The sequence below is a fragment of the Triticum urartu genome, chromosome 1, assembly GCF_003073215.2.
Source record: "Triticum urartu cultivar G1812 chromosome 1, Tu2.1, whole genome shotgun sequence".
In the NCBI taxonomy this organism is placed as follows: Eukaryota; Viridiplantae; Streptophyta; class Magnoliopsida; order Poales; family Poaceae; genus Triticum; species Triticum urartu.
In genome coordinates, this window is record NC_053022.1 from 582107257 (window position 1) to 582124025 (window position 16769).

Genomic DNA, 16769 nt, shown 5'->3' on the forward strand with positions numbered 1-16769 from the left:
CTAACATTCTGATAGGTCATCGAGTGGTTGACCAGTCTCACGCTATATCATGACAGTCAGTTTTCGGCTTTCTCTACTGAGGTGCTCGTCCGGATGACCCGGGGCACAATCGCAATAGTTCTCCTAGTGCTACCTTAGCCGATAGAGCGGAACGTAAGGTACCAAAACATAGGAGCCAGGCAAACCCAACATTTAACCAAAGACATGATTCGGAGCTGATGCATATAAGGCCAAACTCGCGACGCCGAACACTCCCTAAGGTATTCGGTCTTTATGGTATAAACCGGGCCTAAACAGTGCCCTTTGTAAGAAGCCCCTGGTGTCCAGGTACATGCATTATTCTGACGTGGCCACATGCCAAGACGCCAGCATCCTTCTCAATTGTACTGAGAATCCGAGGGATGTGTATCAACAAGAGACAGTAAAAAAGGTTGATGCAGGGTCTTAATCTAAAAAGAATCCTTGGGACAGGTCCCTGCTGCACGTCTGCGCCTGTGTCGCCGTTGTGTCGTATCCTAGACGGGTGTAGCACGGTGGTCATCTGTAAAAGAGAGGAACTTAGGTGAAAAGTTGTCGTGCAAAAAGGTAGGTTTTAAAGAAACCATGTAAATTTCAAGATGAGTAAAAATTGCCACTTGTCTGCGCGCGTTGAGCCCCTTGTGTTTGTGATAGGGGTGTGGCCATCTGTAACACCCCGGATGTAACTTTCCCAATTTGTACTCCAACTCTTGCCGTTTCCGACGTTAAGTTATTTTATTTTCTCGGGTTCGGGTTTTTGTCTCCGCGTGTTGTTGTCGTTGTCATGCATCTCATATCATGTCATCATGTGCATTGCATTTGCATACGTGTTCATCTCATGCATTCGAGCTTTTTCCCCGTTGTCTGTTTTGCATTCCGGCGCTTCGTTCTCCTCCGGTGGTCATTTCTAGCTTTCTTTCGTGTGTGGGGATTAAACATTTCCGGATTGGACCGAGACTTGCCAAGCGGCCTTGGTTTACTACCGGTAGACCGCCTGTCAAGTTTCGTACCATTTGGACTTCGTTTGATACTCCAACGGTTAACCGAGGGACCGAAAAGGCCTCGTGTGTGTTGCAGCCCAACACCCCTCCAATTTGGCCCAAAACCCACCTAAGCCTTCTCCATCATCTAGATCGTTCGATCACGATCGCGTGACCGAAAACCGCACCTCATTTGGACTCTCCTAGCTCCCTCTATGCCTATATAAAGGCCTCTCCCCAAAAATCCGGATCCCCCTCGTCTGAAACCCTAAAAATCATCTCCGCGTCGGCCGGACACGTCCGCCCACGCCGGACATCACCGCCGCCGCGAATCGTGCACCGCCACGTGGCCGAGCCGCCCCACATCGCCGCCTCAGTCCCGCCGGCCCACTCGGCTCGGCCGGGGCCCCCGAAGCCCATCGGCTCCACCCCGCCGCCTAGGTGCCCGCGCCGCCCGACCGTCCTCGCGCCACCGCCGCCATCGCCCGCCGCCATCCGCCGCCCACCGTCCGTGCCCGCCGCTCGCCGCCCGCGCCGTCCGCGGCCGCCTCGGCGTCCGTGCCCGCCGCCGCCGCCTTCCCCTCGCCGCCACGAGCTCCGGCCGGCCTCCCCCTTCCTCCGGTCACCGCGGCCCGCAACTCCAGCGAAGATTCCGGCCAACCTCGGTTCCCGTGCAGATCTTAGATCCGGATTTGATTTCAGTTGACTTTTCTCAGAAAACCCTAGCTCATATGCCCATGTTCATAGCATCGTATCTCCGCATCCGTAGCTCCGATTCATGCATATAGCATATCAAAATGTTCATCTCAGAGACTACATCATTTCATTCCATTGCATCATTTTCATTTCAGTTCATCTTGATGCCCGAAATGCTATTAGAAGAGGGCTACTTGAGATAATTGTCAGATCTGCTACTCCATTTAGATATTTGTCATTTTTGCCATGATTAATGTGTGCTTGATATGCCCATGAGTTCTACATATGCCCTGGCGTTACTCCTTTAATGGTAGTATTGCTGAGGCAAATTTTCGTTGGGTATATCCCCATTTTGCAGATTGTGTCCTGATATATCAGGTTTAGACTGCTGCCACCGTCCATCAGGACTCGTGTGAAGTGATATCCGTCAATTATTGGGTCTAATGCCAAGGCAGCCCATCCTGCACACCGGATACTTGCTGAGTAATCCCGATGGTCAAAAGTGATCGGTTGAGACGACCAGTGGCAGGACTCCGCGGTGATAGGCCCTTGGGCATATTTATCTGGGAGTGCCGCTTTGTTTCTCCCCTTGATCATGTGTAACACGTTTACTGTTTTGACTTCTAGTGGAAATTTCTTTTGTTCCCCAGTGTCTTGCTTGAGAGGCTCATCCTCGTCTTCGCTTGGTGTATCCTCCCCCTTGTGTACGGCGTTGATCTTGCCGGACTGCTTGAAGACCCAACATTCTCTGTGGGTATGATTAGCGGATTTACCAGGGGTGCTATGGATCTGACATATTTGGTCCAAAATTTTGTTGAGGTTGGATAGTTCATCTCTGGCGCCTTTAGAGGGCGGCTTTTGCTGACCTGGCCGAGAGCTTCTGAATCCCGCGTTTACCGCCATGCTCTTCGGGTTGTCTTCTTTATTCCGGCGCTTATTATTTTTGCTGCGTCGTGATTTCCCGTTTTCATCTCTTACTTCGGATGTACTTGGGTCGCTGGTGCTGCATCTGGCTAGCCAGCTGTCCTCACCCGCGCAAAAGCGGGTCATGAGGCTTGTTAATGTTGCCATTGTTCTCGGCTTTTCTTGACCGAGGTGTCTGGCCAGCCATTCGTCGCGGACGCTATGCTTAAAAGCAGCCAAGGCTTCGGAGTCCGGACAGTCAACTATTTGGTTCTTTTTAGTAAAAAACATGTTCCAAAGCTTTCGGGCTGACTCTCTGGGCTGTTGAGTTATATGACTCAAATCGTCCGCATCCGGAGGTCGGACATAAGTCCCTTGAAAATTTGCCCGAAAAGCGTCTTCGAGCTCTTCCCAGCTTCCAATGGAGTTTTCGGGGAGGCTTTTAAGCCAGTGCCGAGCTGGCCCTTTGAGCTTGAGGGGTAAGTACTTAATGGCGTGGAGATCATCTCCTCGAGCCATATGGATATGGAGGATATAGTCCTCAATCCAGACCCCAGAGTCTGTTGTTCCGTCGTATGCCTCTATTTTTACGGGTTTGAATCCCTCTGGAAATTCATGGTCCAGCACCTCATCGGTGAAACATAGGGGGTGTGCGGCACCCCTGTCTCTGGGTGTACCGCGTTATTCGGATGTTTGTTGTGTTGCATCGTATGCTGGAGCACGCTTGCGTGGTCCGTAGATGGATCTGGTTGCGCCGTCCTTTTGATGCGAGCCCTCGCATGGATCGCGTATTGGCTTATGTGTGGCGTTGTTTGCCGCTCTATGTTGGCCGTGAGGACGTCTATCCGGCCAGGTGGCCATTTTGATTTTTGGTTGCGGGGGATCTAAGGCCTCCTCATCGAATTCAGGTAGCAACTTCCGCTTTGGGTAGCTCTTGGTGGGGCAATTACCGCCGTACTTCGCTGCTGCGTTGAGTACTTTGCTCCATCTGATTCCGAGTGTGTCTTGTGCAGCCTTGAGTCTTTGCTTCTACTTTTTTAGACTCCTCACAATGGCAACAAGCCTTTGACGGCCATTCTGTTGCTCCGGGTGTCTGTCCAGTGTGAGGTCGTCCAGACCATTATCTTTGACAGAGTCAGGTTGTTCGGTTTGATTCTCTGTGTGGTCGTGGTCCGGCGATGGTTCACCCTGCTCTAACGCTGGGTCTACATGATCGTTGTTTCTGTCGAGGCGGGATTTGGAGCGGCGCTTACGCCGCCGCTTTGACTGCTTCTTGAGGGGACAACCCTTTGTTGTGTCCTTCCGTTCCTCGTCATCGTTTTCTTTTGGAGTGTTCACCATGTATACGTCATGTGATGAAGTGAGCGTCCAGTGCCCTGTGGGCAGTGGTTCCTGTTCGTCTCCTGCATCGTCGCCCATACCGTTGATGTCTTCTGAGTCGAGGTCGAGCATTTCGGTTAAGTCATCAACAGTGGCTACTAAGTGGGTGGTGGGTGGGCGGAGAATTTCTTCGTCATCCGCATCCCAATCCTGCCGGACATAGTTCGGCCAGGATCCTCCGGACAAGGAGAGGGACCTTAATGTGTTCAGTATGTCGCCAAGGGGCGAGTGCTGAAAAATATCCGCGGAGGTAAACTCCATGATTGGCACCCAATCGGATTCAATAGGATCGGGCGCAGGCGGTTCGGAGTCCGTGGCCGGAGAAAGATCCGGCAGTTTAACAATACGGCTCTCATGCAAGGTAAGGTCGATGTTCGGCTCGATCGCCACTGAGGGTAAGGCCTCCGTGGCGGGGTCCATCCACCCGTCCATGGACGGCGCAACTGGCTTCGAATTGAGGGTCGGAGCGGTTGCCGGTGCGATCTCCTGAACACTGTCTGATGGTAGAGCTAAATCGTAATCATCGTGACCGCGTGACGCACAAGGCAGAGGCTCGAATCCGTCAAAGATCAAGTCTCCGCGGACATCGGCCGTGTAGTTTAAGCTTCCAAACCTGACCTGGTGGCCAGGGGCGTAGCTTTCAATCTACTCCAGATGGCCAAGCGAATTGGCCCGCAGTGCAAAGCCGCCGAACACAAAGATCTGTCCGGGGAGGAAAGTCTCACCCTGGACTGCATCGCTATCGATGATAGTAGGAGCCATCAAGCCTAACAGCGACGACACAGAGGAACTCTCAATGAAAGCACCAATGTCGGTGTCAAAACCGGCGGATCTCGGGTAGGGGGTCCCGAACTGTGCGTCTAAGGCGGATGGTAATAGGAGGCAAGGAACACGATGTTTTACCTAGGTTCGGGCCCTCTTGATGGAGGTAAAACCCTACGTCCTGCTTGATTAATATTGATGATATGGGTAGTACAAGAGTAGATCTACCACGAGATCAGAGAGGCTAAACCCTAGAAGCTAGCCTATGGTATGATTGTCTGTTGTCCTACGGACTAAAACCCTCCGGTTTATATAGACACCGGAAAGGGTTAGGGTTACACAAGGTCGGTTACAAAGGAGGAGATATACATATCCGTAGTGCCTAGCTTGCCTTCCACGCCAGGTAGAGTCCCATCCGGACACGAGACAAAGTCTTCAATCTTGTATCTTCATAGTCTAACAGTCCGGCCGAAAGATATAGTCCAGCTTTTCGGAGACCCCCTAATCCAGGACTCCCTCAGGCACCCTTCAGGACACCCTCATAATAAATTTTGGGGGTGCGATGCTCCTTGCCCTGCGGCGGTCCTTCCTTGATCAGCTTCACGGCGTCTAACTTGGCCCATTGCACCTTCACACGGGCGAAAGCCCGGCGTGCACCTTCGATGCAGATGGATCACTTGACGACTTCCAGGCGTGGGCAGGCATCCACGAGCCGCCTCACCAGGCCGAAGTAGCTGTTCGGAAGGGCGTCGCCAGGCCACAGCCGGACTATAAAGCCCTTCATGGCCTGTTCGGCCGCCTAGTGTAGCTCGACCAGCTGCTTCAGCTGGTCGCTCATAGGCACCGGGTGTTTGGTCCCAGTATACTGAGACCAGAATAGCTTCTCCGTTGAGCTTCCCTCCTCGGCCTGGTAAAACTGTGCGGCATCCGACACGCCGCGGGGCAAATCTGCGAATGCTCCTGGAGAGCTCCGGATTCGGGTAAGTAATAGGTAATTTACTTTCACATGCTTGCTTTGCATATAGAATGCCTTACCCGCCACTATTTTCTTCATCGCGTCAATCTCCTGGAGGGCCTTTTGGGCTTCGGCCTTGGCACTCTTTGCGCTCTCGAGGGCCGCGGCAAGCTCAGACTCTCGCGTCTTCGAGTCAAGCTCCAACTCCTCATGCTTCGTCACGAGAGCCTGGAGCTCTTGCTGCACCTCGCCCACCCGAGCCTCTTGCCTTTCCCGCTCGGTGCGCTCCTTGGCCGCTTTGTCTTCGGCCTTGGATAGCGCTTGCTTCAGGGTCGCCACCTCGGTCGTGGCCCCTGGCAAATATACGATGATCCTGTCATTTCGCAGTCGCGTCTTCTTTTATATATACATATCTATAGACAGGGTATTACTTACCCTTGTTCTCCTCGAGCTGCCTCTTGGCAAGGCTGAGCTCTTTCTTGGACCCCTTGAGGTCCTGCTTCAGTGTGGCGATCTCCGCAGTCAGTGCGGCTGAGGCCAGCAGCGAAGCCTGCATACGCATATAGACATAGTTATGTTAGACTCCTGCGATATTATTTGATCCTCTATTCGGCTTTTCTTTTTGAACACCGAACAGAGCATTAGGGGCTACTGTCTATGCGGTAATATTTTTCCTATATTTTGAACACTTACCTCAAAGCCTGTTAGAAGGCTGGCACAAGCTTCAGTCAATCCGCTCTTGGCGGACTGAACCTTCTGGACCACCGCACTCATAATAGTACGGTGCTCCTCGTCGATGGAAGCGCTGCAAAGCGCTCCCAGCAGATTGTCCGGCGCCTCTGGATGGACAGAGGTCATCGGCACAGGCGTCTTGCCCCTCTTGGAAGGAGGCCGCATGCTCGAGTCCGGAACCACTGGAGGTTCCGGCGCGGTGTTCGGCTGAGGGCCGAACTCGGATCCCTCAGGGGCCTTGTTCCCTCTACTCCCGGAGTCCGGAAGGTCGCCTTGAGGCGCCTCCGGGACTGTCTCCCCTCGACCCGGTGCCTCTTGAGACAATACCTCGGCGTCGTCCGCAGGGCGAGGGGAGGTGGCGGTCGGAAGTGGATCGCTATCCATATCCGACGAGCCCAGGGAGCCATCCGACGATACATCGATACTGGCTCGTGGCAGCCTGCATAATCATATTCGGCGTTAGGGGAAGCAGTGCGACAAAGGAATGCTATGAGTTACTCTGGTATCTGAATACTTACGACTTCGCCAGGGGCTTGGCCCTGAGCAGCCACTCGTCTTCGCCTTCGGCGGCGGTGGTGGAACAGTCCGGAAGGAGAGTCCTTCCCTTCTTGGACCCCTCGGCCTCCCCAGTTGGGGCGGCCTTCCTTTTCTTGTCTCCCCCGTTTGAAGGGGGAGCATCTTCTTCTTCCTCCTCGTCTTCGGGGGAGGAGTGTGTAGCAGAGTTATCGGACAATGAGTCCGATGATGCCTGGCGTCGGGAACTCTTTCGGGTTCCCTTGGCCTTCTTGGTCTTCTCCGGCACCTTGTAAGGAGCCGGAGTCAACATCTTCGTTAGGAGAGCGTCTGCTGGGCCTTCGGGCAAAGGAGCCGGACAGTCGATCTGTCCGGCCGTCTCCTGCCAGTCCTGTCAAAGGTATGGTAGCTTAGATCCCGCATAGAGTCAAACTATGAAAAACAAGTATCCCGTGAGAGGTAAAACAGCTTACCGCGCTGGCTTGGCGCTTTGCGCAGAATCCGCGATCCTCGGTAGTGGGAGGGGGAACCTCGGCACCCTTGAATAGCACCTTCCAGGCATCCTTGTGAGTTGTGTCGAAGAGCCTGTTCAGAGTTCGGTGCTGGGCCAGGTCGAACTCCCACAAGTTGAAAGCCCGTTGTTGGCATGGGAGGATCCGGCGGATGAGCATGACCTGGACTACGTTGACGAGTTTGAGCTTCTTGTTCACCATGTTTTGAATACATGTTTGGAGTCTGGTCAGCTCTCCTGAACTACCCCAGGACATGCCCTTCTCTTGCCAGGAGGTGAGCTGCGTGGGGATGCCAGATCGGAACTCGGGGGCCGCTGCCCATTTAGGGTCACGCGGCTCGGTGATGTAGAACCACCCCGATTGCCACCCCTTTACGGTCTCCATGAAGGAGCCCTCGAGCCATGTGATGTTGGGCATCTTGCCCACCATGGCGCCTCCGCACTCTGCCTGGTGGCTGCTCACTACCTTCGGCTTGACATTGAAGGTCTTCAGCCATAAGCCGAAGTGGGGCTTGATGCGGAGGAAGGCCTCGCACTACTAGGAAAAGGGCTATAGATGGAATTGACACTAATGGCGCACCAGACATGTGGTGCGCCATTACTATATACTAATGGCGCACCATGTGTTGGTGCGCCATTAGTGTCCAAATACTAATGGCGCACCACATCCACAGTGCGCCATTACTAAAAAAAAATATTTTTTCAAAACTACTAATGGCGCACCACTCCCACGGTGCGCCATTAGTAGTTTTGAAAAAAAAATTAACTAGTAATGGCGCATCACTCCCACGGTGCGCCATTAGTAACTTGGCCACCACTTCCAACGAATGCACCCCCCCCCCCCCCCCCCCCCCCCCCCCCCGTGGACCGCCTTTTAAGTTTTAAAAAAATGATGGAAATGTCAAAAAAATAAAAGAAAATAAGTTTCCCATGTGATAAGTGGTCTAGTTGTTGTGAAAATTTACAAATATGAATTTTGACTTTATTTGCGAAATCTCTCGAGAATTTGTAAAATGGGCATAACTTTTGCGTACGAACTCGGATGAAAAAGTTTTTTTATATGAAAAATCATCTACTCGAAAAGTTACATCCGGATTTAACCGGGGGAACCCCGTTAAACATTTTCAAAATCCTCAAAAACCTAACAGAAAAAAAGATACGGGGCTTTTAAGATCTGGAGAGGCAAAAAAATTCAAAAAAATTCAAACTTACTAATGGCGCACCTACCCATGGTGCGCCATTACTATCTTCCCGCCTTCAAAATTCAAAATAAGTCAAAAAAATTTACTAATGGCGCACCCGCCCATGGTGCGCCATTAATATCTTCCCGCCTTCAAAATTCAAAATAAATCAAAAAAATAAAAAAAAGTTAGTAATGGCGCACCTGCCCGCGGTGCGCCATTACTATGCCGTATATATGGCTGGGCGTGGTCCTCTCCTCCTTACCTCTTCATTCTTCTCCTCCACTCCACCTCTCCTCCACTCCATCTCCTCCTCTCCTCCACTCAATCTTCCCTTCTCTCCTCCACCATACTACCCTCCTCCTCTCCGGCGACCTCCTCCTCCTCCTCTCCGGCGACCTCCTCCTCCCTCCTCTCCTCCCCTTCCCTCCCCTCACGGTTTCTCCTCCCTCCTCTCCGGTGAGCTCCTCCTCTCTAGCGAACTCCTCCTCCTCCTCTCCGGCGAACTCCTCCTCCTCCTCTCCGGCGATGTAGGCGAGCGCCTCTCCGGTGACCTCCTCCTCCTCCTCTCCGGCGAACTCCTCTCCGGCAAAAGAACACGGCAAAAGAATGTACAAGATCCAAAAATAGGAACAAAATTTGAAAAAATATCGTGCCAAAAAACGAGCAAAAAACGAGCAAAAAATGGGCAAAAAAATCACGATCCAGATCCAAATTCAAAATTCAAAAATAGCAATGGCGCACGGTGGGAGTTAGACGGTGTGCCACTACTATTTTCCCGCCTTCAAAATTCAAAAATACTAATGGCGCACCAGTGGCCTATACTAATGGCGCACCAGTGGCCTATACTAATGGCGCACCGTGGCCTATACTAATGGCGCACCAGTGGTGCGCCATTAGTAAAAAATACTAGTGGCGTGATACTAATGGCGCACCAGTGATGCGCCATTAGTAGGCAAAACTGGTGCGCCATTAGTAGCCCTTTTCCTAGTAGTGTCGCACACGACGATAAACGCCGAGATGTTGAGGATGAAGTTCGGGGCCAGATCGTGGAAATCCAGGCCATAGTAGAACATGAGCCCCCGGACGAATGGGTGGAGAGGGAACCCCAGTCCGCGGAGGAAATGGGTAAGGAACACTACCCTCTCATGGGGCCTGGGGGTGGGGATGCGCTGCCCCTCATCTGGGAGCCGGTGCGTGATGTCGTCGGGCAGATATCCGGCTCTCCTCAGCTTCTTGTTGTGTCCCTCCGTGACGGAGGAGACCATCCACCTGCCTCCCGCTCCGGACATGGTTGGAGAAGGTCGAGGTGGGAAATGCGGACTTGGGCGTTGGAGCTCGAGTGTGCGAAAATGGATGAGCAAAGGAGGAAGAAGGCGTGGATGAAAAGGTGAATCCTTATCCCTTTATATGGGCGGACGAAACTATGCATCCCCACTAGCCTGATAAAACTCGCTTATCCCCCAAGCGCCGTAATCGATGGCGTGGTTGGGTTACCCACGCCCGTATTGATGAGAATCCCGTGATAAGGGGACACGATCTTTGCTTTGACAAGATGTGTCAAAAAACTGCCTTGCGTTATGTGCGGGGCTAGCTAAAAGAAACGGTTCAAGTAATCACCGGGGCATGACATAATGTTGTGTTGCCAAAACAAATCGGCAAATTAGATTTGTGGAAATATTATTCTCTCTACGGTGGTATGTGGAATTTATTTTGCAGGGTCGGACACTATCCTTGTATTCAAATTCTTCTGTGATGTGTTCGGAGGAGGAACCCGCCTTGCAATGCCGAAGACAACATTGCGCGTCGGACTCATCATCATTGAAGCCTAGTTCAGGGGCTACTGAGGGAGTCCTGGATTAGGGGGTCTCCGGACAGCCGGACTATATCCTTTGGCCGGACTGTTGGACTATGAAGATACAAGATTGAAGACTTCGTCTCGTGTCCGGATGGGACTCTACTTGGCGTGGAAGGCAAGCTAGGCAGTACGGATATGGATATCTCTTCCTTTGTAACCGACCTTGTGTAACCCTAACCCTCTCCGGTGTCTATATAAACCGGAGGGTTTTAGTCCGTAGGACACAGTAACATACAATCATACCATAGGCTGGCTTCTAGGGTTTAGCCTCTCTGATCTCGTGGTAGATCTACTCTTGTACTACCCATATCATCAATATTAATCAAGCAGGACGTAGGGTTTTACCTCCATCAAGAGGGCCCGAACCTGGGTAAAACATCGTGTTCCGTGCCTCCTGTTACCATCCGCCTTAGACGCACAGTTCGGGACCCCCTACCCGAGATCCGCTGGTTTTGACACCGACACCTTCCTTAACAGAAATTGGAATCTAATATTCCCTTCCTACATATCAATAATTGCACCAATCGTTCTAAGGAAAGGTCTACCAAGAATAATAGGACATGAAGGATTGCAATCTACATCAAGAACAATGAAATCTATGGGCACATAATTCCTATTTGCAACAATAAGAACATCATTAATTCTTACCATAGGTTTCTTAATGGTGGAATCCGCAAGGTGCAAGTTTAAAGAACAATCATCAAATTCAAGGAAACCTAGCAAATCACACAAAGTTTTTGGGATCGTGGAAACACTAGCACCCAAATCACACAAAGCATATCATTCATGATCTTTAATTTTTATTTTAATTGTAGGTTCCCACTCATCATAAAGTTTTCTAGGGATAGAAACTTCCAACTCAAGTTTTTCTTCGTAAGATTGCATTGAAGCATCAACGATATGTTTTGTAAAAGCTTTATTTTGACTATAAGCATCAGGAGAATTTTGCATGGATTGCAACAAGGAAATACAATCTATCAAAGAGCAATTATCATAATTAAATTCCTTGAAATACAAGATAGTGGGTACATTGCTATGTAAAGTTTTGACCTCTCGAATCCCACTTTTATCAATTTTTGCATCAAGATCTAAAAACTCCAAATCATTGGGACGCCTTCTAACTAAAGTTGACTCATCTCTAGTACCATCATTATCAAGATTCATATTGCAAAACAAAGATTTAATAGGGGATACATCAATTAATTTTAGATCTTCATCCTTATTATCATGGAAACTAGAAGAACATGCTTTCACAAAGCAATCTTTTTTAGCACGCATCCTAGCGGTTCTTTCTTTGCACTCATCAATGGAAATTATCATAGCTTTGAGAGACTCATTGATATCATTCTTAGGTGGAATAGATCTAAGTTTCAAAGAATCAACATTAAGAGAAATTCTATCCACGTTCCTAGCCAACAATCTTAAGCAAATTTTCTTCAATCAAAGCATTGAAACTCTTTTGCAAACTAATAAATTCTTTAATACTAGATTCAAAATCAGAGGGCATCTTATTATAATTTCCATAAGAGTTGTTGTAGGAATTACCATAATTATTAGAGGAATTATTAGGAAACGACCTAGAATTAAAATTACCTCTATACGCATTGTTACCAAAATTGTTCCTATTGGAAATATGCCCTAGAGGCAATAATAAATTGGTTATTACTATATTTCCTTGTTCATGATAATCGTTTATTATCCATGCTAGAATTGTATTGATAGGAAACTCAGATACATGTGTGGATACATAGACAACACCATGTCCCTAGTAAGCCTCTAGTTGACTAGCTCGTTGATCAATAGATGGTTACGGTTTCCTGACCATGGACATTGGATGTCATTGATAACGGGATCACATCATTAGGAGAATGATGTGATGGACAAGACCCAATCCTAAGCCTAGCACAAAGATCGTGTAGTTCGTATGCTAAAGCTTTTCTAATGTCAAGTGTCATTTCCTTATACCATGAGATTGTGCAACTCCCGGATACCGTAGGAGTGCTTTGGGTGTGCCAAACATCACAACGTAACTGGGTGGCTATAAAGGTACACTACAGGTATCTCCAAAAGTGTCTGTTGGGTTGGCACGAATCGAGACTGGGATTTGTCACTCCGTGTAACGGAGAGGTATCTCTGGGCCCACTCGGTAGGACATCATCATAATGTGCACAATGTGACCAAGGAGTTGATCACGGGATGATGTGTTACAAAATGAGTAAAGAGACTTGCCAGTAACGAGATTGAACAAGGTATCGGGATACCGACGATCGAATCTCGGGCAAGTATCGTACCGCTAGACAAAGGGAATTGTATACGGGATTGATTGAATCCTTGACATCGTGGTTCATCCGATGAGATCATCGTGGAACATGTGGGAGCCAACATGGGTATCCAGATCCCGCTGTTGGTTATTGACCGGAGAGTTGTCTCGGCCATGTCTGCATGACTCCCGAACCCGTAGGGTCTACACACTTAAGGTTTGATGACGCTAGGGTTATAGGGAATAGATATATGTGGTTACCGAATGTTGTTCGGAGTCCCGGATGAGATCCCGGACATCACGAGGAGTTCCGGAATGGTCCGGAGGTAAAGATTTATATATGGGAAGTCCTGTTTTGGTCACTGGAAAAGTTTCGGGTGCTATCGGTAACGTACCGGGACCACCGGGAGGGTCCCGGGGGTCCACCAGGTGGGGCTACCTGCCCCAGAGGGTTGCGTGGGCCAAGTGTGGGAGGGGACCAGCCCCAGGTGGGCTGGTGCGCCCCCACCAGGGCCCAAGGCGAAGAGAGAAGGGAAAAGGGGGAAACCCTAGGCTCAGATGGGCCTAAGGCCCACCTAGTGGTGCGCCCCCCCTCTCTCCCCCCTTGGCCGCCCCCTAGATGGGATCTAGGGCTGGCCGCCACCCCTAGGGGTGGAAACCTAGGTGGGGGCACAGCCCCTCCCTTTCCCCTATATATAGTGGGGGTTTTAGGCTGCCATACACACGAGAACATCTCCTTCTTGGCGCAGCCCTACCCCTCTCCCTCCTCGTCTCTTGCGGTGCTTGGCGAAGCCCTGCTGGAGTACCACGCTCCTCCACCACCACCACGCCGTCGTGCTACTGCTGGATGGAGTCTTCCCCAACCTCTCCTTCTCCCCTTGCTGGATCAAGGCGTAGGAGACGTCACCGGGCTGTACGTGTGTTGAACACGGAGGTGCCGTCCGTTCGGCACTAGGATCATCGGTGATTTGGATCACGACGAGTACGACTCCATCAACCCCGTTCACTTGAACGCTTCCGCTTAGCGATCTACAAGGGTATGTAGATGCACTCTCCTTCCCCTCGTTGCTAGATTACTCCATAGATTGATCTTGGTGATGCGTAGAAAATTTTGAATTTCTGCTACGTTCCCCAACAGTTCCTACCAACAAAATTCACATCCATGGATTCATTATTATTCTCAATCAAAGTAGACAAAGGCATATCATTAGGATCAGTAAGAGCACTCTTACTAGCAAACAATTTCATAAGTTCATCCATCTTTCCACTCAAAACATTAATCTCTTCAATTGCATGCTCCTTTTTACTAGTAGATCTTTCAGTGTGCCATTGAGAATAATTAACCATAATATTATCTAGGAGTTTGGTAGCTTCTCCTAAAGTGATTTCCATAAAAGTGCCTCCCGCGACCGACTCTAAAAGATTTATAGAAGCAAAATTCAATCCGGCATAATTTTTTTGTATAATCATCCATAAATTCAAACCATGTGTTGGGCAATTACATATCATCAATTTCATCCTCTGCCAAGATTGTGCAACATGCTCATGATCAAGTTTCTTAAAATTCATAATATTGTTTCTAAGAGAGATGATCTTAGTAGGAGGAAAATACTTAGAGATAAAAGCATCTTTGCACTTATTCCATGAATCAATACTATTTTTAGGCAAAGACGAAAACCAAGCTTTAGCACGAACTCTAAGCGAAAACGGAAATAGCTTAAGTTTAACAATATCATTATCCACATATTTCTTCTTTTGCATATCACACAAATCAACAAAGTTTTTTAGATGGGTAGTGGCATCTTCACTAGGAAGTCCAAAAAACGGATCTTTCATGACAAGCTTCACCAAAGCAGTATTAATTTCACAAGATTCAACATCGGTAAGAGGAGCAATCAGAGTGCTAATAAAATCATTATTGTTGGTATTGGCAAAGTCACACAATTTAGTATTATCTTGAGCCATCGTGACAAGCAAGCAATCCAGCACACAAGCAAACAAGCGAAGAAAAAGTGAACGGAAAGAGAGGGCGAAAGGAAAAGAGGGCGAATAAAACGGCAAGGGTGAAGTGGGGGAGAGGAAAACGAGAGGCAAATGGCAAATAATGTAATGCAAAGGATAAGAGTTATGATGGGTACTTGGTATGTCTTGACTTGGCGTAGATCTCCCCAGCAACAGCGCCAGAAATCCTTCTTGCTACCTCTTGAGCATGCGTTGGTTTTCCCTTGAAGAGGAAAGGGTGATGCAGCAAAGCAGCGTAAGTATTTCCCTCAGTTTTTGAGAACCAAGGTATCAATCCAGTAGGAGACCACGCGCGAGTCACCTCGTACCTACACAAACAAATAAGAACCTCGCAACCAATGCGATAAAGGGGTTGTCAATCCCTTCATGGCCACTTGCAAGAGTGAGATCTGATAGAGATAAAATAATAAGATAAATATTGTTGGTATTTTTATGATATAGATTGAAAGTAAAGATTGCAAAATAAAATAGATTGGAAACTTGTATGATGGAGAATAGACCTGGGGGCCATAGGTTTCACTAGTGGCTTCTCTCAAGATAGCATAAGTATTACAGTGGGTAAAAGAATTACTGTCGAGCAATTTATAGAAAAGCGAATAATTATGAGAATATCTAGGCATGATCATGTATATAGGCATCACGTCCGTGACAAGTAGACCGACTCCTGCCTGCATCTACTACTATTACTCCACACATCGACCGCTATCTAGCATGCATCTAGAGTATTAAGTTCATAAGAACAGAGTAACGCTTTAAGCAAGATGACATGATGTAGAGGGATAAACTCATGCAATATGATATAAACCCCATCTTTTTATCCTCGATGGCAACAATACAATACGTGTCGTTTCCCTTTCTGTCACTGGGATCGAGCACCACAAGATTGAACCCAAAGCTAAGCACTTCTCCCATTGCAAGAAAGATCAATCTAGTAGGCCAAACCAAACTGATAATTCAAAGAGACTTGCAAAGATAACCAATCATACATAAAAGAATTCAGAAAAGATTCAAATATCGTTCATAGATAGTCTTGATCATAAACCCACAATTCATCGGATCTCGACAAACACACCGCAAAAGAAGATTACATCGAATAGATCTCCAAGAGAATCAAGGAGAACTTTGTATTGAGATCCAAAAAGAGAGAAGAAGCCATCTAGCTAATAACTATGGACCCGAAGGTCTGAGGTAAACTACTCACACATCATCGGAGGGGCCATGGAGTTGATGTAGAGGCCCTTCGTGATCAATGCCCCCTCCGGCGGAGCTCCGGAAAAGACCCCAAGATGGGATCTCTTAGGTATAGAAGGTTGCGGTGGTGGAAATAGGGTTTCGTGGTGCTCCTAGAAGTTTCCGGGGTATGTGAACATATATAGGAGGAAGAAGTAGGTCGATTGAGCCACGAGGGGCCCACGAGGGGGGAGGGGGCGCCCCCTGCCTCGTGGCCGCCTCGTTGATTGCTTGACGTCCACTCCAAGTCCTCTGATCACTTTTGTTCCAAAAATCACGCTCCCGAAGGTTTCATTCCGTTTGGACTCCGTCTGATATTCTTTTTCTGCGAAACACTGAAATAGGCAAAAAACAACAATTTGTGTTGGGCCTCCGGTTAATAGGTTAGTCCCAAAAATAATATAAAAGTGTAAAATAAAGCCCATTAACATCCAAAACAGCTAATATAATAGCATGGAACAATAAAAAATTATAGATACGTTGGAGACGTATCAAGGCCGGCCGGCCCTAGTGGCGCGCCAAGGGAGGAGGAATCCTCCTCCTAGTAGGAGTAGGATTCCTCCTTTCCTAGTCCTACTAGGAGGAGAAGGGGAAGGAAGGAAGGGAGAGGAAGAGGAAGAGGAGAAGGAAAGGGGGAGCGCTCCCCCCTTCCTAGTCCAATTCGGACTCCCTATAGGGAGGGGGCGCGGCTGCCCCTTGTGGGATGCCTCCCCTCTTCCCTATGGCCCATGAAGGCCCAACTTTTCCCGGGGGGGGGGGGGGGCCGGC